Source organism: Homalodisca vitripennis, chromosome 6 (genome assembly GCF_021130785.1).
Source record: "Homalodisca vitripennis isolate AUS2020 chromosome 6, UT_GWSS_2.1, whole genome shotgun sequence".
NCBI lineage: Eukaryota > Metazoa > Arthropoda > Insecta > Hemiptera > Cicadellidae > Homalodisca > Homalodisca vitripennis.
The window spans coordinates 39,057,349-39,081,053 of record NC_060212.1 but is presented as its reverse complement, the minus strand read 5'-3'; positions in this window follow the sequence as shown (position 1 = coordinate 39,081,053).

Below are 23,705 nucleotides of genomic sequence, written 5' to 3'. Positions count from 1 at the left end.
CTATTGGACTGAGAACACCACCCATAGGTAAACAGGATACTTGATTATAAAATCTATCTTTTTAACTGAAAATAGTTGTGCCTGACACATGCAGTAAGAAGTTTCATTACACAGTTTATAGATCATGTTGTTCTCATACTGAAGTTGTTATCATTATTAAGTCGTTGTCTAATCAAACTCAAAGCTTCAGGGACAGGGACATTTATAAACAGACTATTTACGGCCTAGCTGACCATAGTATAATAAATCTGAACAGTCTTTTTTGCTTTCAAGATAACATATGGAGATATCTTCGTGAACAATGTAGAACGATTTTAGATTATAAAGTAAATGCAATTAGAAGGATCATATGGCAACAGAGAACCGGAAACACCAAACGCTATTCAATGTAATATAATTTTATAAATTATAAAGAAGAGGTTCGAACTTTCAAAATTTTTCATGAGGTTGGCATATAATTTTGTTATTTGAAGTAGCCTAGTGTAGTCCTTGTAATGAAGCTGTGCTGCATCAGGCAAATTATTATCGACTGAGCGCGATCCGATCGCGGTGAGGAGACCCTCCAAACTTTTGCTATCTCCGTCCTCGACACAGACTTATTTGCTGATGTTTGGCCCTATTATATATTGGCATGATTATTCAAAGTACTGTAAGACTGTTTTCATAGGGGAGTATTTGATCCATGAAACATTATGATGATTTCTCAAAATCTAGTGCAGATATTAAAAGTGGTATTAAAAGAGTTGCATGTTGTGGGTAGAGTTTTGATACTTAAGTTGTAAAAATATTAACAGTTATAGATTTTGTATTTACATACTGGCTTTAATGGCGGCCATTTTGAGTTTAGCCCCTTAGGACAATTTTAAAACTTAGCTACGTAAGATGTCTCAGTAAAGAGATATCATTTATACGCCTTTAACAATTTTCTTTTTTATTGATGTTTTTATAGGGTTTACAGAAAAAGAATCCCAAAATATTTTGTAGTGCTTCAAAAAGTAAAAATTTGTATACGATCGGTTCACAAATAAAAACGTAAAAAGCTTATATATAATCTGGATTAAGACTGAAACAGACGAGTACAGCTAATCAACGTTAGCATCGTTTTGTTGTAATTTGCTCCGTAAATAATAGGGACTGTTTGTTCCTACAAAGCGTTACAATCAGCATTGACAACGAGTTACTTATCGATGGTCGAGAATCAGGAGGAACTCGCTCAACGAGCAATCAGCAATCGGCACACGCTGTCTTGCCGTGCTGAGCCCTGCTCGATATTCACTCGTGCCTTCATTCTCTTTTGTTTGTCGCTATACAAGAGTGACATTATTGGTGACTTCCACCAGGATCTGAAAAAAACACTGAACGTTATATTTTGAAAAATGACTGTATGGTACACCGTTTAAAATGATAGATAAGAAGAAATGTTCAGACAGGCAGTAGTTATTTAGTACTCTGAGGGAAATCTCCCCCCTACCAGTGGCGTCCAGATTTGTATCCAAACAAATAATATTTTAAAATATATAAATTAAGGGAAAGTTTTACCCAAAACCTAATTAAAACTAATTAAATAGCACACTAACTTATGTTAGATTACGGTGAAACATTTCTATGTATTAGATACAGAATTCATTGCCGACAACTGAACAATATTGATAGAAACTGCTCTAGATCCAAAGTGTATCATAATTATTACTACGGGCTAAATAAATCTAGAATTTTTAATTTTAAGAATGCAATTTGGTTCGCATAAGTTTAATATAGTTACGGAGTAAGTTGAGCCGTAAAACAAAGCAGACTTTATTGGTGAAGCTTTCTTAATGAAATAACACCACGACAATAAAGCTTTATTCAAATCAGCCATTGTTTACTGAGCTTAAAATCGTTAACTCTAATACTTTAATGTTATTGTACGTTATTTCTTACTATATGGCGAATATAATAGACCTTGCTTTGTCCCAAATTGTTATCTTTAAAACTATTTATATAAAGTTTGTTTATGGCAATGGGATGATTGCAAAGGATTTTCCTATAGTATTTTTTTTAGTATAAACATTTCTAAACTACGTTTCAGGATATGCAACCTGATCACCAATCTATTGTCACTCAACGTGCTTGTTATGATTCCTGACTTACGAATTATGCGTTAGTGGACGTAAAAAGGAAAATGTGATAGCCCTAATTTACCACATTTCTCTCCTTCTAGTTCAAAATGTTTAATTTAAGTGATACTAAAAATAACTACATTACGGCCGGTAATGGAGTTTTAGTATTTAAAAATAAAAATAAATAAATAAAAAGGCCTTTATTCATGAGCGATTTTCAACATTGATGTTGTTTTACAAAATAACTCAGGTCATGTATAAACTAAACATACAATATACAACCAAACGATAAAAATAACTTAACAATATTCCTTAAGCTAACATTTTTTTTAATTTGTCTTTAAACGCCCTCATACTTAAATATTTCATTTCAGGCGGCAGGCCGTTGTACCGCTGGGGACCGAAGTGAGAAAAGCCCTTTTTCCCTCTTTCAAGGCGCACGCGCGGCACCGCCAGCAGGGCATCCTGCCTCGTCTTACGCTCCCTGATTATTGACCGGGCAACTAATTTATTTTTTAAATATGTTGGCCTACTGGTTGTCAATACCTTGTGGACAAGAGACACAGTTTGAATTTTACAAGCGTCCTGTATTGATGGAATTTGAGCCAATTTACGATAAGAACTGATATGGTCATATTTCCTCAAACCATACACAAATCTTATGGCTCTGTTTTCTAGCTTTGTTAAAATTAATAATTTTTCTTTGGTCAAACTATTTCCAAATGCGGGGAGAGCATAATATATTAAAGGTAATATCAATGACTTGACAATCTGGAGCTTAGCTGACACCGGCAGGAACGACCTCAGCCTGCAAATAATCCTCAACCTACAAATGACCTTCTGATATATATATTTTACATGACTTGTAAACTCTAGTTGTGAGTCTATTTTAACACCCAGAATCTTAACAGTTTCACTGAGAGACAGGGGCGAGTTGTTCAACATGACGTCACCGGGAAGAGATTGGCCGGCATTATTAAATCTCAGATTTAAAATTGTACATTTATCCGGGTTTAACTCCAACCCATTTCTTTCCGACCACATTAGCACTTTTGACAAATCATTTTAATTTTTGTTAGTGCCGTTTTTGCTTCTGAAGATGGGTAAGGAAGCAATAGCTGGCAATCGTCAGCATGTGAGTGCAGGGAACAAAACCTTATCGTGTCGGCAAGATCAGACGTATAGATGGAAAACAAAATAGGACCGAGGCAGCTGCCCTGTGGAACTCCACCAGATCTGTGCAGTATGTTAGAGGAATCATTACCAATGTTGGTGATTTGAGATCTTCTACTTAAATAAGATGCAAAGAATCTTACAGAGGCATCATCAAACCCATAAAATTTTAGTTTTGCGACGAGCATTCGGTGATTGACAGAGTCAAACGCCTGTGAATAATCTAAAGACGTCAAGGTACAGCAGAGATTCTTATCAACTGCAGAATACATGTCATCAAGAATATCCACAAGAGCAGAGGAAGTGCTGAAATCCTTTCTGAAACCAGATTGATGTTCAGGCAAGACATGTTCTTGTTCAATAAAGGATGAAACTTGTTCAACTACTATCTTTTCTAATATTTTGGAGACCACTGGAAGAATCAAGATAGGTCTGAAGTGAGAGGGTAATGAAGGATTGTTAGACTTTGGCAGAGGCAAGACAATACTTCGCTTCCAAGAATCAGGAAAGCAGCCAGTCACCAGGCATCTATTTACTAGTTGAGTGATAACACCAACATAGAAAGGACTGAGACTCTTCACCATCACAATATTTATACCGTCCGCTCCACAGGCCGTAGAGGAGATGTTGTTCATCACTCTTTTTATGTCTTGTTCGGTAATGGTCTTAAATGAAAAACTGTTTTTAATTCTATCACACTGACTGTTCTCATAACACTCCAGCTGTTCCTCACTGATTCTTTTTTCACAACCCATTCGAGAAAAATAGTCATTCAAATCATTAGGTGAAAAACCATAAACATCACCTGCCTGTTTGGATTCCCATGCACCCGAGGATCGAAGAATAGCCCAAAAAGCTTTCGAATTTTTTAAGTTCAGATTATCATTGTAATATTTCTTTTTGGCCTTCCTTATAGATGCATTCAGTTTATTTCTTGCCTCGCAGTATCGTCTTCTTGCTTCCACGCTATTATCTATGATACACATAGCTTTATATTTATTTTTTTGCCTAGTCAGTTCCCTAATTGCATCACATCTCCATGGAGCTCTCTTTTTTGTTACTTTATTTTTGACCATTGGTACGCATATATCAAATATTCTTATAACGTTTTCGGACAGGCAGCCGGCAATATCATTAATATCATCCTTCAAGAGAATGCTGTCCCAATCGGCTTCAGCCGCCAATTTCAGAAACCTTGAGGTATCGCACTTTTTAAAGTTTCTATAAGAATAATATCTTTCTTTTTTTTGGCTTCGTTTTGTGTGGATATCGCAATAAGTTAGTTTGTGATCGGTCATAGGTTTTCCCCTATGCTCTACTATAGACGAGGTATCAACAATGCCAATATTTGAGACATCCATCTCATTATTTAAAATTATGTGATCTATTAAGGCTGAAGAAGTTGTTGTTATCCGTGTAGGACTTTCTAGGAGCTGCCGAAAGTTCGGAGAACTGAGAATATTCAATAAAAACTTACTATCAGATTTATCAGACTCAAGAAGATTAATATTCAGATCTCCTAATAGAACCACACCGTCAAAGCTTGGCATTTCATCTACAAACAATGAGTGGAAAATCGACCTCAAACAAGAATAAGGAACAGTTGGTGGTTTATATACAACACATACACAAAGCTTTAAACTTCTCAAAAAACCCGATCCACAAACATACTCAACTCTATCATCGACATTGTCAAGAATTATTTGCTTTAAATTAAATAAACTTAATCCAATAAAATCTGTACTAACACAATGATTTTTATCTTTATAACCATTAATCCTACGACAAAGCGATTAACTCAAGAAGGTACCAGATCTCGGTTCTCAAAACGATAGGTTTTTCACTAAATAAAAAAGGGAAATAATTATAACCATGACTATTTAGTTTAGCTCCAGTTCACCTGGTCTACCTCTTAGTCCAGCGTCTGGAATCTGACTCTGTCACAGACTTGACTCCTTACACTCCCACCATAGCTGAGATATGTATAGAAACCTCCGTTGCTCCACCGTGCTTATATATCGTGTCTAAAATATCATAATGCACTAAAATGTGCACCTCTTGAGACAATTACAATACCTCTTCACCTAGATTACACCATATGTTGTAGTCTAGAGGATCTGATGTCGAAACGATGCAAACAGTTAATTTTAAACTTCTTATTCGCCGATTTGTTGGATCTCGTCAGACAAACATGATTCCAGGAGGCAGGTCTGTGAAAGCGGAGCTACACTAAACATTCACCTTGTATCAACCCTTCCTGAAATAGCTATATTATATTTTCCTGTTTGAATCGCATTATTATCGATACATTATTAAAGCATGTTATTATTAGTAATTTGCAATTGTAAATGGGGAAAATGTTTCCACTTAAAATACAAATTTGTACACACCAAACAGGATTCGAACCCGCGATCTCTCGCTGAGGGAGATACAGCCTTGTCATTCTACTGTGCGATTCATGTTCCACTTATACGTGCGAGTGGAAAGTTCATTGAACTACAACAAAAATATACCGCTGCATAATTAATTGTGTAATGTGTGTAATATTCAATGTGGCACGGATACAATTAGAGGTAAACTGTAATTAATTAATTACATTGTTTCACTGTGCATGCGGCTTAATGACGCACACACAGGTAGATATTCACATCATTCGAGAACGAAAACATATTGGTAGTAACTCAAACCCACCATATTGAACTTGCCAGCGTTTGGGAATTTTCCAACTACTTAAGCGGCTGAAACTTTGCTGATATAAACAACCGGAACCTGAGCTGAATTTACATTCTGTATGGAAACGAGTAAAAACTACTTCTCCTCATTTCTCAAAATACTAACGTCATTATAAAGATATTTACATATTATAACGTTTTATTCACGTGAATAATTTCATGCTTATAACGTGACAGTGCATTAAAGAAGGGAAAGTAGAATCGTTGTAATTGATTTGACCCAGTACATCATGCAATTATTCAGCACTGCTTACAGGGTATTATCAAATTATGATTGAATTCAATGGTGTACGGAATGTATAATTTGCGTATTACTGCAAGTTGTAAATTCAAAGCGTATGATAAACGGATGGACTAGTTTATGGGTTTTCAATTATTAAATTTTAATTTACAAATCACGAATTTCGATGATTTGCTATTCATTGCAATGTATTGAACTGAATATTAAAGTAATAATAATAAATACTAAATAATGTTAATGAAAATTACATTTAGACATTTAATGTACCAGTGTAAAATAGGGTTTACATTTTGCCCAGAAGTGGAAGCAATGTCTTGTAATCATCAAACAAAGGCTGGTTTATACCTTCCAGTTTAACCTACCACTGAGCATAGCAAAAACAGTTGTGTTACTTAAATATGAAAAACCTCATTTATGTCAAGGAGCGGCACATCACTATCCGCAAATTTCGAGATTCTAAGGTGCAATGTCAGATGATTTGGTTCAGTCTACTGCGGGAGATGGCTGTTAGAGTTGTTAGGGTTCATTCCCTAACCCTGTTTTTCCTAGTCTCAACATAAGGGTGTGCTAACCCACGCCTGCTTTGACAGGAGAGTCTGGTTCAGAGCTGGTCCCAACCTTAACCATCCAGAATATGTCACTTCGTAAGCACCGTAAAGTTCCTTATATGACTAGGTGCAATGTATTCTTTTTCCATAAGACAACAAAGAAGGAACACCTGTATCAGCGTATCCTCGAATAATTTAAATGACTTACAGCTATTTCAAGATACCCGGTTCGGTCTTTTTCTTTATGAGGCAAGGAACTGTGGTATTGGGAACTGAATTTCAGCAGGTTACCTTAAGAGCAAGACCATAATATTATTATTCTTGGTTCGGTATTCACATAAAAATCCAGTTACCTCTCAGTAATATTGGGCTAATAATTAATGGCCGTTATCATGACGAAAATTCTTATAATCAGTAAAAAGCATCTCTTTATTCTGACACAACATTCATATTTCATCCAATTTTGTATTGAGATTTATTTTCTCAGCGTTAAAATTGTGTGACAGTACGTAATTGGTAATTTTCATCGTTTACTCTTCTGATGGCAAAATCAGATAGCATGTATTTCACACTATACCACTTTATGTTGAGACTGCTTAACAAAAGCGATAACTTTTTGTCGTGACTGTACTGCAAAGAGGCTTCATTAAAAGCTGAAACAACATTGTATAACTCTGAGTTACTAACTACTGGCGTTGATGCGGGAATCTGGATTAAAAGGCCATCACAAAATCCCCGCCTAAGGAAAACAGTTGGCTTTATTTACCAAACAACGCATTGGAATTGAATAATCAACCACTCCGGTATTGTTGAAATCTTTAAACGAAGTTAATTAAAGTTTTGACTAGGTTTCATACTTCTTTATATTAAGTACCAGCAATAATTAGAGACGATAAACAACATTATAAAGGGGGTATCAGTATCAAAACATAATGACACTTTTATTTTTTCAACTCCCATCATGGTCTTGATAGAAAAGGTTCCCGATTTAAAAACCTTGTCTAATTTTACCAAAAATTACCACAACTAAAATTCTAATGACAGTTGAAACATAAGAACCCAACTATTCGCTTCGTGGAGAAAGCGGATTCTAACGTGGCCTATTTGGACATAACAATACCAAAGGTTCTAAATAAGAATACATCCAAGCTTCCAAACCATCGAGACGATAATACTTTAGCACTTCCTAAGTTTAAAACACCCCATCAGATTAGAGTGTATTGTTCCAACACTTCTTCAACTGTTGCTCTCCATCGTTCAGTGTGACGGCATTCCGATCACATCCAATTAGCTTTTCTGTAGTACAGAATCATTACGAATAAAAGGTATGCAACATGCTAAGGTTTAATCCAAACTAGTGAAAGCTACGACTTTTGCTACATCTTTGAACAGACGCAAACATCTCAAATCCAAAGTACAGTAGTAGATATCCTATGAACCCTTCTTACATATAGTAAATTGACAAATTATAACTGAGGACAATATTTCCAATCTCTGGTGAAGCTTCAAAGGAACCATTCTAAACCGGTCGAGATATGAGTGAACATAATTTAAATTACAATTGACCTGAAATTATCCAAGTGAAAAAGGGTATAATAAAACACTGTACTTTGCCGAATTAAATATAAGCTTCCATGCTTCCATCAATTGCCTGAACTAACTTTAGAGTTGTTCGACTTCGATTTCACGAAATCATTTTTGTCAGCAGAAGTTAAAGAACTGAACCGCCGATTTGATATCTCAAAGTCTACATCACAGCGCAAAGTCATCACAACCATTTACAAGAATGCAGGAGACAATTGACGACAATGGGTAAACTATTGACCTATACTTAGCCTCTCCATACATCACTGAATTTCTGCTACCTAGAGTTACAGATGAATAGGAAAGAGAAATGTAAACACTCCTACAAGGAATCAACAGACACAGCTGCAAACGGGGTGGGGCAATTGGCCTACAATGTTTTAAGAACACTACTTAAAGAAGGAATTTTCCTAGCTCCAACAAACCATCTAGCAACTTTTTTCAGCTGAAAATATAAACCATTGTGAATGGTTTAGGGTCAATTACTTCTGGTACTTATATTACAATCATCTTATTTAAAGGATTAGTGAAACCCTACGCCAATAAAAACAGTGCGGTGAAAGAATCCGCTAAATCCAGTCTCCAAGCCTCACAAGCTTAAATTACCAGTATCAAACAACCGTTAGCAGAATTAGGAATCTTGCATCAGGTCCTCCGTTGTTGAAGATAAATCGGAGCATCTCAAGGCCGTTTGCGGCAAGGTGGACTCCAACATAAACTTACACGGAGAAAGAGACAAGACTCTGTTGTTTCCATGTCCTGAGACATTGCCTCCGTAATATTCATCGAGAGACATTATGGGAGTGCCGATGGCCGACCGGTCTCAGATCTTTGGACTTTGAACTTGAGTTAGATATAAGGCAAATTCTGATGGGACATAAATGGGATCACTTGGAGAGATACAAAGAAAATAACCGTGGAACCCCCTCCACATCAATTTTTTAGGAGATAGTTTCCTTCAATAATACGAAGTGGTATTGATAAAACCTTTCAAATTACTAAATCAACATGTAGTTATTGTTAGTAAATTACGATTTGATATCTGAAATATCTACTTTACGTGACGTATAAGTAATACATTAGAACTTTCAAGCAGTTTATGTAAAAATATAATGAGTTTTTACATTTGTCATATTACTTGCCTAAATACGCGGCAATATAATTAAAGTTAACGTTTATATATCAACCTTTTCTGAAAAGCATTTCTCTCTTAGAAAACTAATTTATGGTTTACTACGCCAGATGCTGTATTGCGAACAACAAAGCAACCGACATTGGCAGTCTGACGGTAAGAGCAACATAAACAACGCCGGCGTGATGAAACATGCCATATTACATTCTCATAGACAGGTGGATACCTTGGTATTTCTCATATTCTCAAGTGTGTATACTCTTATTAATTTAAACTCTTTCATGAAAATGATAAAAGTTTATTTAAATTGCATTTGCTGTAAATTAGAATATAGTAGGATATCAGCGTACGTGACGTAAGTATTTTTTAATGACCATACGTTTAAAATACTTAATAAAAAAGTCGATTTAAACATACATGCAGTTTTTTATTAACTTTGGTTTGCTACGTTATTGCTAAATAAAGTTATTTTAATACATATATACAAAAAGTAATGATTATATTCAATGCTCACAGTTGATTAATCTATGTTTTAGTTACAGTTGTAAACCCTTCCGAGACGACGTTCTCTACACAGAGATGGAATCTTGCTTTACAAGCACTGAATAATTAATAGTTTTAACTCCAAAATAAAGTATAAAAAATGACACAAAGAAAAAGTTATAACTAAAATTATATCTTTGTTGAAGTTTTCTTAAAATTTCATGTTTAAATCCAAATTATTGTTCCTGATAGGTTTTTCTTAAAATTTCATGTTTAACTCTGAATTATTTCTATTTTTTCAGCCATAGGTTTTCAAATACCTTTTTTGAAGTCGTTTTTAATAAATTCTAGTAATACAGGGTGGTTATAAATTATTGTACACATTTTAAGATTGAATAAATAAATAACCAATCAACTTAAAAACATGGAAATTGTTTTATTAAATAGCAAATTTAAAACAGTTTTATTACCAATGACGGACAAAAAGATTACTGTTACTCATACTTTTACAAGGAAACTAAACTAATTCCACGTGCTCTCCGAGGTTTGCATGCAAAGTTTGTAGTCTAAATTCAACCTCACACCATGTGTTTCTGAGCATTGCTGGAGTTATGCTTCCAATAACCTCTCGAACTCTATTCTTGAGTTCCTCAATATCTTGAACTTTTTTGGCGAAGACTCTGTCCTTGACATAGCCCCACAAAAAAGTCTAAGGGTGTAATGTCTGGGGAACGTGGAGGCCAAGGAATTGGACCATCCCATCCAATCCAACGACCAGGAAACGTGTCATTTAGGTAGTCACGTACTATCTTACCCCAGTGTGGAGGGGCACCATCTTGCTGCCAGTAAACATTTGGTTGTCTATGCTCAATTTGCGGTATTGCAAAAATTTCAAGCATGTCGAGGTATATCTCTTTAGTGACTGTCGGTTCTGCGAAGAAAAAGGGTCCTATCACTTCATCTATAGCCAATGCACACCAAACGATTATTTTAGGGCTGTCTCTTTCTTGTTCTCGAACATTATGAGGATTTTCAGTACCCTAAATCCTAAAATTGTGTCTATTCACCTTACCAGAAACATGAAAGGTTGCTTTATCAGAAAAAAATACTTTTTTTCAAGAAATTGCTTTCTCCAATGTTTATTGTTTGTTCTTCGAGGTCAAGTAATCTAACAGCAAAATCTTAGCGTCGAGGTTTATCGTTAGGTTTTAGTTCATGTAATAACTGAATTTTGTATGGATGGAGCTTAAGGTGTTTGTGCAAAATTTTTAAGACTGTTAATCGAGGTAATCCTTATTCCAAACTTGCACGCCGAGTAGACTTACCAGGGCTCCACGTAAACAATTCTCTTACTTGATCAACAATATCTTAAGAAACTGGAGGTCTACCAACACCTTTTCTATGTTGGACACTTCCCGTCTGTTCAAACTGCCTATACCAGCGTTTTATAGAATTGTTACTCGGAGGATTGCGGCCATACTCTAAACGAAACCTTCTTTGAACAGTTATTACAGATCTGCTTCCATGAAACCAAAGAACACACCTTGCTTCTTCTTGCACACTAGCCATTTTGATACTGAGGTTAGTTTAGTGTTTGTTTAGTCAACTGTAATTAACAGCTGGTGTGGAAATATCCATTGTTGACCAGCTGACTATGTCACAACACAAGTCATTAAGAAGAATCATACCTTACACCCACAGTTTAAGTGACATTTTTACTTTCTTTTTATAACTACTTTTTATAATTATTGCAATGTGTACAATTATTAATTTTCAGTCAGTATATAAAACTGTTTTAAATTTACAATTTAATAAAACAATTCCCATGTTTTTAAGTTGATTGGTTATTTATTTATTCAATCTTAAAATGTGTACAATAATTTATAACCACCCTGTATAAAAAGATTAATTAATGGGTTCTATTAAACCCATTTTTTTAGTTCTTCCTTTGAACCAATATTGATGTAGCCACTATTTATGGGAGTTTTCACATTTCCAATTGTTTAGTTAGTGTAACTAATTGCAGTTAAATAAAAACTACATGTTTACATGAATACACATACTAATGTTAGCGTGAATACTGTTACTGTTAAAAGGCAGTACTGTATGTTTATATTAGAGTGTACAATTGATCAAAATTAGTAAGAAATAATTTTTAAGTAGTTTCAAATTTCCTTATCATTCCCTGTAAACAACAGGAGTCAGGTTCCATTACCACAATAATAATAATACCTTAAAGCAAAAATTATAAAACCAGATATCCAATTTGAGACATATTTGACCGTTAACGCTGAAACGTGTGGCATTTCAGGGTGATGTTCACACTTCATAGTGTCGTCTAGCCAGGGGTTGTATATTATCTGTGGTGTAGTTTCACGCTGTTCATGTTTGTTTATTTTATTGATTTCAAACATTACTGCTTACTGTACAGCTACAACTGATCAAAATTTTATCATATATAAACTATAAATGGAACAAATCGAACCATGCCATGGCAACTAACTGTTTTGGTACAATCAAATGCTTTGACTTCCACCCCAGGTCCTGCCGTATTTTTATTTTTGTTCACTTAATTGTTTTTAATAAGAGATCGGCTTATTGAAATTATTTGGAAATTGGAATATACCTAATACCAGAGAAAATAATAATTTCAAACAGTTTTAATTTCAAAATGGTGACTATTTTAAACCTTCAAATGTATTATGATATGTACTTAAAATGCATATGTATTTAATCATACTTATAATACAGTTATAATATTTGATTTAGACACTTTAAATAGAAATCAAACGGCATTGAAGTGTAGGAAATTCTGTTAATAAATAAGGAAATTACCGACATTTTAATTTTAGCTACTCTAATAAGTAGTCGGAACAGTATTAATCATAATATCCTAATCAACTATAGGTTTTGGGATAAAACATATTAAAATAAAAACTATACACAGAAAATTTACTACACACAAGGTAATTAATAGGGGTCTCTATGTTATAAGACTGCGTACCAAATTGCAATTCTTAATTTCATAAAACAAAAATATTAAAATTTAAAAGACAAATGGCAGCTGCTTGGGTGGTTATTGTCTATTTTTATTTGTCCTTGGTCCAGTTATAACGTCTCCAAAGTAGATAGAGAGTGATGTAACATGCTGTATAATAGAATATAAAGCCTGATTATTATTTGTTTTCATTCGATGGCCTGGAGTTTAGATTTATACACTTCCATGCATACAACATTTGCCATTATATAAATATGAATTCTTATAGGTTTGGTATTTTTTATACTATTTCAGTGTGTTTAACCAGCATGTATTTTAAAGGCATTGCAATAAGCCTGAGAGCATTAAAATGAGTAGTTTCATATTAAAGTATTTCTCAATACATAACTCAAGGGGCTGCAATTGGCGGCACGCAATGAATAATTTAACTCTTCTCGCCCAAGCCAGACTAAAATAATCATCTCGTAGAACAAAACATTTTTGTTGTAATAACTGAAACAATTATTTGTTATTTGCGTTATATTTAACATGAAGTATCATATAGAACAATAATTGTATATACATAGATATATTACCCAATATGTACATATTTGTATGTACAATTATACAATATCATAAACGTTATAAACAATATCACTTGTATTAAATGTTAGGTAGATATATTCATAGGATGCCAATCTACATATAATTATAATTTTGTAGTAAAATGAGTTATTACACTATATATGTTATATACGAATATGATATTGGGCATAATACATGCAAAATACTTTCATAGGGATATGTTTTATATATATTTATATAAAGCTATTATATAGCGGCTGTACACTCTAAAACTAGTTGAATTAAATTATTACTACTCTGAATTATAAATATTGATGATTAAATCTCCCACCAGTTGAAGAGATATCCAATTTCTGTAAATATGTGTTATATCAAAGAAAAAATTATAAAGAACGATTATATCAGATAACGTTTACATTGCTATACGTTTGGTATCTCATGTGTTGTTAACTATTAAAATTAATAAAAAAATGTTGTTAAGATATAGAGTGTATATTTATAAATAGTCATAAGCCTAATGAAATCATATTGTCATATAAACTACAAGAGAGTGCAATTTTATACAAGAACTCAATTATTTTATCAACACTGAACATGAATTTTTTTATTGTCTCAACGTGCGAACATATATATTTTGTATTCAGATTATATTTCAGCTATTAACTTCAGTAACAACAAGGATGCACAAGATGCAAAATTAAAGAGTATTTGAGTTTGAGTAAATTACCGATTATCCCGAAATATCCCTTTCTCGTATGTGTAGTGGAAGTACATATATGTCACAAATTGTGTGCAATCTCCAGAAACTTCAGCTATATCATGTCACAATGAACTGACCTGTTTAACAAAACTACTTAAATAAGAGAAAATCAAGAGGGGCGAAATAGGACACTAAGGGGTAGGACTTGGCTTAAGTGCCATTTGCAGCTAAATGTAACCATTTTATCTTGAGTAGATTTTGTATACTGCTGATTTCTCTTAGTGTCCGATTTGCTTTCTTTTCTCAAAATGAAATGAAATAAAAATTTATTTCCACAATCTTCATATAGTTACAGAGATTACAAATGGGTTTGGAAATAAATTTTTGTTAACAATGAAATTTTAAAACATTGTAATTTCTAAATATATATTTGTTGGAAATTAGCCTACATGGGCAAGCAGCCAGTGCGTAGGCTAGAGACGCTATCCTTTACATAAATTAATGTTAGTTTGTTTTGCCGGGTATGGTTCAGACGCAATCGAAAGAGCAACAATAACAATAATAATTTAAATTAAACAATCCGACAAAAAAATTTATATATCGTAACTATTGGTATAATAAGACGGATCTCTTTTATATTGCTTTTAATCTTATTCTATTTTATTAAAAGACCTTCATTATTACATGAGCAATTGCTAAATATGCAAAAGATTTTGAATATAATTAAATAAATATTATGTAAATGTAAATCTGAAATTTTATTAAACATACCAAAAATTTTTTACTGTATTTAGTGAAATTCTTATGCTATTATATAAAACAAATTATAATACATCACTTGTTTCGTAAATGGAATATCTGTCATTAGGATACTTACTAACGATGATGTGAAATATGAATCTTACCAGTATGTTATTTGATTGATTTCTAAAGTGTCCTGAAGAAAGAAAGGCATTACTTCAAATTCGATTGTTCTTTTTAAATGACAATCCTTTTAATATTCGTTTATTATGTCAGTTATTACTTATAAAATTATTATTTATCTAGATTAACGCATTTTCCGTATTTTAGGAATTACTATTGTTACTGGAAATAACAATTTGACAATTTTTTACATTTTAAGTACACAAGTTTGAAACAAAATGGGCAAAGGAGATTGGGTCGGACTTTGTATACTACATACCTGTTTTCTTACTGTTGTTGGTTAACATTACAAACAATAGATTATATTTCAAATAACTTAACTTTATGTAAACTATTTCACTAAATTAATGTAACTAAAATATACGGAGCTATGCAGATATAGCACATTACCATATGCTGCGGTGTTCACCCCCTTCCCCCAGGAGAGTAATACGCTTATTTGTCCTACAACTCCGCTAAAAAAAAACTCTGCCGACTGAAGTTATTGTACAGTAAATACTTGTACAGTAATATCGTTTATTTTATTCAGCTTTACATTAAATTTATCCCTAAACAAAGATACATTGTAATAGGTAAAAGTATTTTAAAAAATATATGTTTAAAAGGAGCTCATTTAACTTGGAAAGAGTCGTGAATGCTTTGATTTAAATGCTCGAGAGTTGTGGTCTTCACTACTTAAAACCAAAATATCCTGGTAGAATTTATAATCACTTCTGATTACTTAATGGATCATTTTATAATTCATTTAAGTTTTTGTTATTTAGGATAAAATTCAGTATATTAATATTTATGTCCTATTGGTTCTTTCCAATATCTGACAAAAAATTGCAACATAATTAACGTATGTACAATATATTAAATAGTTTTACAATACAATAAATACTAAGCTCATAATTTAGAGAGTTGTTTTCCTGTAATCTCATTAACCTCAAAGTGCCTACTAGAAATCATATCTTCGTCTGTCCGTTAGCCCATATGTGTGATAAATCTTAATAAATGCTCCTAGAGCCTTAAACTTGGTACATAGGTTCCTGTTTATCCAAGGAAGAAACCTATTGATTTTTTAACTATAATGTCTAAGATCAGTCTGAATGTCTGCATTTCCATCCCTCGGTACTCTGAGCGGTAATGCTAGACAGAAAGTTCCCGGAGACTTAAATTTTTAAGGCATATGGGGTCAAAGATAGAACTACTTTGGGGTAAAAAAGTGAAAGTGCAAACCGTCCGTCCGGACGCTATTCTTTTTATTCAACTTCTGCCAGGAGCTTCGATACTCTGTCGTATCGGTTTATTACTTTATGTAATCAAATGGGTTTTTCACAACAGCTATTTGGGGATTTCCTCTGGTAATTATTATTTAAATAAATTGTTACCTGAATAAATCAAATTAATTACTATTTATAACTAATAGTATTGAACATTATATTATGTTATAGCAAACAATACGATCTGAGCTCAACAATAAAGGATCTTTGCTGCCGCAAGGCCAGCCAGTTCTAGTTATCTCCGGTCTGAACGATACGTGTTAATATAAGCTGACGGTGAATAATGTATTCAGCCACTGTTCGCTAATGTGCTTCAGTAAATCCGATAATACCTGTATAACAACAGTAGCTAATGCTGCCTTTTGTCCAGTGCAGCTGCCGCAGGGCCGTGTTATCGCCAACTAAACTGCTTGTATTTTACTGCACAGTTGGGTTTAAAACTTGAAGCGTGCACTGAACTCTATTATCGTGGATTGGTGGACGCCAGTCCAACACTGAGAACACTGAACTCGTATCACTGAACCATGTCTTCTATGATTTAATAACTTACTAAATTATAAGTAATTCTGATTACGACGATGTATGGTGTCGAAAAGCTAAAGAAAAGTATAGATTGTAAAACAATAGTGTGTAGTGTTTAAATTAAAATGTTTGAAAGTTAATAAAATAAACAATTTGGATGTAAGTTAGTTATAAAACTAGTCATATTAGTTACCTTTTAGAAGTAGATCAATACTAACCAGAAGAAAATACTATCATTATAAATCATTGCTTATTATGAAAAAGATACGTGAGTAAGTGATTGTGGAACGTTAGAATTAAAATGAGTGTATATTACTAAATATGTCTTAAAATAATTAGCTACTAAATTTGGTTTCAGTATGTAATCTCATGTGTTTTAGAAATTCCTTTTAGTAAGTTCACTACATTACTGATGGATAACAAGAACAAATTTCATTGGGCAGATGTTCTAGGTTTATTTGGAAAAACACTGTTGTAAGCTTTATTTAGTAGGGCCAGATCCTGACTGGCTCATTACAGTCGTATTGTGTCTCATTACACATCGAGAATAATATAAGAATAGACTTGACATTTTTCATGCAACCTCAGCGAGGCGTGTTACACGACACTTGAGGTGACGTACTCCTACCTTGTACAGGATATACCTCATAGCCTCTGATTATAAGTGACGATAAAGGGATATTTGGGATATTTTATATTCGGGAAGCAGAAAAACGTTTTATAATGAATAAAGGCAATAAGTTTAATTTTTTATCAATAGCTTCTCATCTTCTTATTTTTTTATTCTCGCCTACTCCCGTTTCACAGTTCAACTTGTATATTAATGAGGTGCCATGATACTCATTGGTTAGTGTCCTCAGGAGTCCACTTGATTGCGGTTTTCCTCTTACACTCTTTTTGCATCCAAGGAAAGGCACTTTTTACTATATTTATTTGGAATACATCTCTAAACTCTGACTGGCAATTATGACAGTAAGTGGAGCTGTTTACGACAGTGAGCTTTTTCGAGCATACAATTACTTGTTGACTTTGAAAGGTCATTCGACAATCTCTGGCAAATATAACATTACGTTACTTAGGCTACTTCCCCAGTCAACAATTCCTTGCAAGTCACGACTGCAGCATTCTTTAAGCTTGTCTTTTATGCTATATATGGTAAATAACGACAATTATATTTTGTTGGTAGTCCTAAAACTAGGATTTCTATAGTGTATGTTCAGTGGAGACCGTAACTAATATAATATTTATATCTAAGAATACTTTATACATATGTTACTTACTTTTAAGTATTAAGACACGAGTGTAAATAGTAGTTTCAATTTTATGTTGTTAATTCACTTTTATTGATTTACAATGTATGCCAAAAGTATTTAATACATTTGACGGCCTCCAGTCATTCGTATTTAAAACGCTGCTTTTGCTTAATATTTAAATTAGTCTACTAGCTTTAAATTATTTAAGAAAATATGCCTTTAAAGAAAGCAGAGTTTTTCTTGTTTATTTAAAATTAGTAATGACGTCAGAATTGAGGTTAAGGTCACTTTGGTAAATTAGAAAAGTTAACAGCAGCTCTTTCGAATTTATGAGATGGACGTGAGCAATTATGGATAATGTTACGTGCTACTACAGAGTTTATGTTGAAACAGATGTTAATAATGTCGAGTCTGAGATCACGTTGGTAAATTATTAAAGTTAATACTCCGTCCGGCTCATAAGAAATAGGTGAATATGTGACAACTGAAATGATTTAGCTAATTTCTTAATGGATTAAAATGTACTCAAATACAGGAAACTGTTCATAACAAAACAGTTTAGTAAATTTCCAAAATTCCAAAATTAATTTCTTTATTTTGTCTACAACCATTAATAACTGAGTTGAGAGTATAATTTTAATTGTACCAGCCGCAGAAGTTCAACAAGATGGCGTACTAAACTGGCCTCCAAATTTAACCATGGTATTCATAACATGAACTTTAGTATCAAGTCTCAATCTTTTGGGACCTTTTTATTGTTTCCAAAAGTTTCGGAAAGTATATAATGATCGGAGAACATCCAACAAAATTGGAAATTAAGGTAGTTTTCTGGAAATAACTAACCGATTAAAATTCGAATACTGACTGTACATTTATTCTATTGTTCTACCCCGGTAGTATATCTTACTGAAAGAAATTAAATTTTTTTAATACATTTTACTTCTATTTTATAAATTATTACTTCTACTTAGTTATAATTAGTAATTTCTTTTGGTAAATTTTGAATATTCAAGTCGAATAAACTAATTTTCTTGTTCCAGCTTTTGTTTGTAAAATCTTTATTTTTATATCTTAGACAAAATAGTGAAAGATAGCATCATCTTCGCTGTGATTCGATACGGGTAGTAAAAACACAAGACTTACAGCTGACTTTAAATTGGAGGATAAAGTGGGATTGTTGTGTTTCAAGGATCGCAGAGATCCTGTCACAGTACATTCGATATTGGCCGACAGCCTGCGCCTTTATATACCACCGGGGTATGCCTTTTTAGAATAAAAATTACATAACCAATAATAAATAGTTATTAAATTCCAACAGAATAATAACTATTAACTAATAACTATTATATTAGTTATATAATAACTATTATTATTAGATTATAGTTTTTTGTTGTAGAGGAACAAAATAATAAACAACAGTTGTGTATGAGCCGTTGAAAAGGCACAACTCTTCCGCACAAGCACAACATAAACGAATTTTGAAATTTACAATCATTAATATTTGTATATAAGTACACTTTGTAGAAGTATACAGAGTGACAGTGATAGGAAACGTCTTTTTTCGGCACATATGTATTCATATTAACTGGGTAACATTTCACAAACCGTATGTTCGTTACATGTATGTAGTAATTTTTTAGTAATAGTTGTCTTCAATTTTTGTAATTAGTGATATTTGGGTTTGACCAATACAAATTTTAAAACTACGGTTTTAAACATAACTCTTTGTGTTGTTTTGAAAATATAATTAATTTAAATAGATTTTTGTTAACATTAAATAATCTTATTCTAGAGTTGTAATTAATTTTCTTGTGACCTAGATGTTATTGAACTATTAACTTTGGAACGTTGTTTTCAATTTTGGATGATTTGGCTTTTTCTTCAGATTAAGTTAGTCGTTTGAGTTCTGTCGTTTTCGGATACTTACATAACCTCGTTTTAAACTTTGTTATTCTACACAAATTTATAATCTTCACAAATTTATAATTAACTTATTGTCCAAGAAGAAGGACAACTATTTAACTCGATTTTTCCTTTTCAAAAGTAAAATTTTTGCAAAACAATTTCACTCTCTAGTTCAATTCAGAAAACACCATATATGTACATGAGTCATCATATAGCTCATTCTTTTCTATGGAGACATAAAGGATTAAGAAAAATTTCGTCTACGAATGATATTTTTCTTCAGATAAATACAAATGAGATTTTTCTAGAGATAATGTTCAGATAGTTAGCCTATATATTATTATTTTATATGCCAATATATCACATGATTGTATTAACTTTGTTTACAAATCTATTTACTTGATAGTTTTATTGTTGCTCTCACACAAGGCGGATGTAAAAATGTTTGTTAACGCTTTACCAAATCCCAGAAAGTGAAATGTACCTTCAAGGTAAATATATCACACAACAATGTTTCGTATAACTAAAATAAATCTCCAGTTTGCTTTAGACTCCAGAGATATCACAAAATTGGTAATTATTGTTCACTGATCACGTCACCTGAGGCTACACCTCCCCCACTATCGGAGTCTGAGACAGTTGAGGTTAATTTACAACAGCCGGGAGCGAGACAGTAGCTTTGTCTCTGACACATAACGTCTCGTTACTTATTTGTGCGCATCCCTGCCTCCGTGTTGCGGTCTTACTCACTCGCTGATAACTGAACTGTGCTCTCCCTTTATTGTTGATGTAATGGGTGTAATGTGGAGGCTTGGATGAGCATCATTCTTTCATTCAACGCCCCAGGACAGTGATTCTTCTTACTCGCTGAACAGGATTATATCCTCTGTTTGATTTAGTTAGTGATCGTCAAAGGTTTTCTGTTTAGATACATTAGAAACTGATATTTTTCTTTACCTAAACTAAAGTTTTAAAAGCATAACAAGGATGGTAGTAATACAGTGTTCATACAAAAATAGTAAATTCCGCTATTTTTGATCTTGCCAACATTGAAGGTTTAAACGGACAATAAAAAAATTATTAACTTTGGATCCTCTATCTGCAGCTCGAGCACCTTTGTAGTTCTAACGTTTATAACAGTTAATGCTTCGAAAGTATTGTTAAAAATAAACAAAATGACGTCATGCAGATGAGTGTTTCTTAACTAAAATTCTTAAACTAAAAAATATTTCTGTAAGTTTACATTTTTTTTGCTACTATATTTCACAGGTACTTAGTGTAGTGATCTGAAAGTTTTGGCCAAAACCAATTAAATTTTTTAAAGGGTCAAGTATTTTTTATTCCAAAATCCTTTTAAAGGAAAACGTGTTTTTCCTATGGATGTTTTATACAGCCTTCAAAGTTCATTGAGCACCAGCTACCAGTTTAACAAACATAGTAACAAAGACCTGAATAAGATTCCCAGTGTTTACTGTATAATAATAAGAACACGTATTTTTTATAATGTTAATAATAAAATTATTCATATGCCACTGAAACTCAAAACTATACAAAAGCATTTAGTTTCAATATAAATAAATACATAATACGATTTTAAGAGATTTTGAATCTTTAAAATCAAATTTAATCTGCATTCCTGAATAGATTTCCTACTAGATCAGCCGATACTAAAATAGTCCGATGACGTTTGAGGCGGTGTTGCCATACCGACCACCAAACTGTTCCTGCTATGACGTGGCTGTGTTCACATACTGTCAAACTATGTACATGGTGCCTGCAGATAATAAGAAAAAAATATATACGTATAATTGTAACAACTGAAGACTTTTGTTTATTGTATCAGATGTGGAGACGGATCAATAATTTTTCATACACGTAGAAGTGGCAACAGTGTTGGGCGCGGCGAGTAGAGAGTGGATTTAGCATACTTTAAACCGTTTATTCTGAACGGCAAAACAATAGGCGTATAATTATAGTCTTTCACGCTTTACTGCCCGTATATTATATTTTATGCCATTACCCGTTCTATTACAAATTCAAGCGGAAGTGAACAAAGCAACTTAGTTTTGTTTCAGAATTATAGAACTCAATTCCATCGTATGTGGTTCAACTGTTATTGCAGTCGCAAGCATAAAACAACATCCCTTTGTTTAGTAGTAACTGTCATTGCAAGCTTAGTTGTGTGCTACGTGGGAGATGTCTCCTAGCTCTAATATGGTTTCAACAGTAGTAAATATGATAATAATTTTATCTTTTTATTAGGACTGAGCTGCACAGTTAATTCAATAGATATTTCTTTACACTTTTGTTTTTCAAAATATGATTTAGGAATTTTAAACCGTACAATAATTTTAATACTTGAGTAATAAATTGATTATTTTGGGTGTTTGAAACTAAACTGAGGGTAATAAAATGAAGTTTGTAGTAATTATTTAGCCGTCAGGTCCATTTTACTAGGCTTTATACATGAGTAAACACACCAATGGAATCTTATTGACTGTACGTTTTAAATAGAAAGTTTTTCAATACTGAGCAACCGAAAAAATGTTAGAATAGGAATTTAGAGTTATGTTAAAATTGAAACATCTATCACAACGCTACGATCAAAATTAAGAGCTTAAATGCGCATGAGTTTGTTCTTATGCAGAAAAACTCAAGATCGTTTCATTACGGTCGCGACGTAGTGAAAGGGTCTCCCTCTTCTATGTTTGGAATGTGACGCAGGACGATTCATTCAATACTGCAGAGAGAAGTTATTTAGCCATTTGTTTATAAATCAGATGTCGACTACTGAATTTTAATGGGATGACTTGTACAAATGAAATATAATAATTATGGGTGTAGCCGTTACCAATATATTTGCTTAATCAAAATTACAAACAAATCTCAATGACAGCCTTTAGTAGTACATGAACGTTTGCAGGAAATTATCGGATGAGCGTTAGCAAAGAATTAATCACTCGTAGGAATGGAAACTTTTTATTTCTGTCCATCCTCATGTCCGCATGATATCTCGAAAACGAGTTGACCTATAGAGTTCAGCCCATGTCCAACCTGGAACCTGGAATTCGGCTGAGTGTCAATAGTACTCACGGTCTCCATTTTGTCTGCCAGGAGGATGTAAAAATGTCTTTTCTTCAGGATGGCAGCCTGCGTATCAGTTCACAAGACATCTCGAGAATAAAATGAGCTATAGTCTCAAAATTGTGCATTTAAGTTTGCATAAGATTGGATCAAAATTTTAAACAACTTAAGAGAACAATAATTACATAAAACAACCTTCTTAGTTCATTTTCAAGACGGACCATGGTTTTATAATTCAATTTAAAATGATAAACTACATTTCATAAAATTGTTCTTGTAGCATTATAATTTTGCCCTTTATGTAAGAAAATTTAAAACATAATGTTCCTCATATTAGACTAGAAACCGGTTTTTCTAGGGTTTTTTCTTTTCTTACAGGAGGAGGTACAAATGGATCTGGCTACGAATATTTCCAATCAAAACTATAAGACAGGTAAAGTTTAATTGTTTTTTAATACATCCCTGGGGTAAGTTTTCTAATTTACATATCCAGCATGT